Below are 2,500 nucleotides of genomic sequence, written 5' to 3'. Positions count from 1 at the left end.
CGCTAGAAATTGGCGGGGATGTCTCTCTTGTGGCTCACGGGGCTGTTAGGGTGGCACAGAAATCCCTCGGAATGGGAAAACGGGTCATTTTCGTGTCGCCACATTGCATGCGAACCGCATGCAACTTCCAGAGGCATTTGCAGCAGAAATGCATGTGCAGTCAAAAAAAAATTGATATTTTTCACGGATAGACCCCGTGAAACGCTAGAAATTGGCGGGGATGTGTCTCTTGTGGCTCACGGGGCTGTTCGGGTCGCACAGAAATCCCTGGGAATGGGAAAACGGGTCATTTTCGTGTTGCCACATTGCGTACGAACCGCATGAAACTTCCAGAGGCATTTGCAGCAGGAATGCATGTGCACTCAAAAACTTCTATATGTTTCACGGATAGACCCCGTGAAACGCTAGAAATTGGCGGGGATGTGTCTCTTGTGGCTCACGGGGCTGTTAGGGTGGCACAGAACTCCCTCGGAATGGGAAAAGGGGTCATTTTCGTGTTGCCACATTGCATAGGAACGCCATGAAACTTCCAGAGGCATTTGCAGCAGAAAGGCACGTGCACTCAAAAATTTTAATATTTTTCACGCATAGACCCCGTCAAACGCTAGAAGTTGGCGGGGATGTCTCTCTTGTGGCTCACGGGGCTGTTAGGGTCGCACAGAAATGCCTCGGAATGGGAAAACGGGTCATTTTTGTGTGGCCACATTGCATAGGAACGGCATGAAACTTCCAGAGGCATTTGCAGCAGGAATGCATGTGCACTCAAAAACGTCTATATTTTTCACGGATAGACCCCGTGAAACGCTATAAATTGGCGGGGATGTCTCTCTTGTGGCTCACGGGCGCTGTTAGTTAGGGTCGCACAGAAATCCCTCGGAATGGGAAAAGGGGTCATTTTCGTGTTGCCACATTGCGTACGAACGGCATGAAACTTCCAGAGGCATCTGCAGCAGAAATGCATGTGCACTCAAAAACGTCTATATTTTTCACGGATAGACCCCGTGAAACGCTAGAAATTGGCGGGGATGTGTCTCTTGTGGCTCACGGGGCTGTTAGGGTCGCACAGAAATCCCTCGGAATGGGAAAACGGGTCATTTTCGTGTTGCCACAATTGGCATACGAACGGCATTAAACTTCCAGAGGCATTTGCAGCAGAAATGCATGTGCACTCAAAAACGTGAATATTTTTTCACGGATAGACCCCGTCAAACGCTCGAATTTGGCGGGGATGTTTCTCTTGTGGGTCACGGGGCTGTTCGGCTCGCACAGAACTCCCTTGGTCCACCTGATTCGTGCATACAGGCAGCAACTAAAACTCTGTAAACCTGCTGTGAGGACATCTAAACAGTGGACCAGTGAGGCTGTGGAAGATTTGCGGGCGTGCTTAGACTGTACTGACTGGGATATGTTCACGACTGCTACCAATAGTCTGGATGAACTCACAGAGGCTGTGTACATCAGCTTCTGTGAGGACTGCTGTATCCCAACACGTACCAGGGTGAACTTTAACAACAACAAGCCCTGGTTCTCAGCAAAGCTCAAAAGGTTGAGGTTGGAGAAGGAGGAAGCGTTTAGGAGTGGGGATAGAGACAGATTCAAGGAGTCGAAGAACAGGTTTAGCAAAGCGGTGAGAGAGGCTAAACGACTGTACTCAGAGACACTAAAACACCAGTTCTCTACTAACGACGCTGCTTCTGTCTGCCAAAGGGCTCAGGCACATCACCAACTACAAACCCAGAGCGCCCCACACCACTAACGACTCCCGCCTAGCCAACGACCTGAACGAGTTCTACCGTAGATTTGAAAGACAATTGGACTGTCCTGAACCACCCCTTCCCACCCAAGAGGCCCCATCCCCCACCCATACTACAGAAACGACTCTCTCCTTTCAGGAGGGAGAAGTTAATGGGCTTTTCAAGAGGCAGAATCCACGCAAAGCAGCCGGGCCGGACTCTGTCTCTCCAGCCACCCTCAGGCACTGCGCTGGCCAGCTGTCTCCGGTGTTCACCAACATCTTTAACACCTCCCTGGAGACATGCCATGTACCAGCCTGTCTCAAGTCCTCCACCATCATCGCTGTGCCCAAAAAGCTAAGGCCAACAGGACTAAATGATTACAGACCGGTCGCCCTTACATCTGTGGTAATGAAGTCTTTTGAGCGCCTGCTCCTGGCACACCTCAAAGCCATCACAGACCCTCTCCTGGACCCCCTTCAGTTTGCCTACAGAGCCAACAGGTCTGTGGACGACGCAGTTAACATGGCCCTCCACTTCACCCTACAGCATGTGGACGCCCCAGCATCCTACGCCAGGATCCTGTTTGTGGACTTCAGCTCTGCCTTCAACACCATCATCCCTGCCCTGCTTCAGGACAAGCTCTTCCAGCTGAACGTGCCCTACTCCACCTGCAGGTGGATCACAGACTTCCTCTCTGACAGGAAGCAGTGCGTTAAGCCGGGAACAGAAGTCTCTGACTCCAGGTCCATCAGCACGGGAACTCC

This window comes from Petromyzon marinus, unplaced genomic scaffold, assembly GCF_048934315.1.
Source record: "Petromyzon marinus isolate PM22_M1 ecotype Great Lakes invasive population unplaced genomic scaffold, UKy_Petmar_22M1.pri1.0 PM_G_Scaffold_93, whole genome shotgun sequence".
Classification (NCBI taxonomy): domain Eukaryota; kingdom Metazoa; phylum Chordata; class Hyperoartia; order Petromyzontiformes; family Petromyzontidae; genus Petromyzon; species Petromyzon marinus.
Note: the sequence above shows the minus strand (reverse complement) of the source record.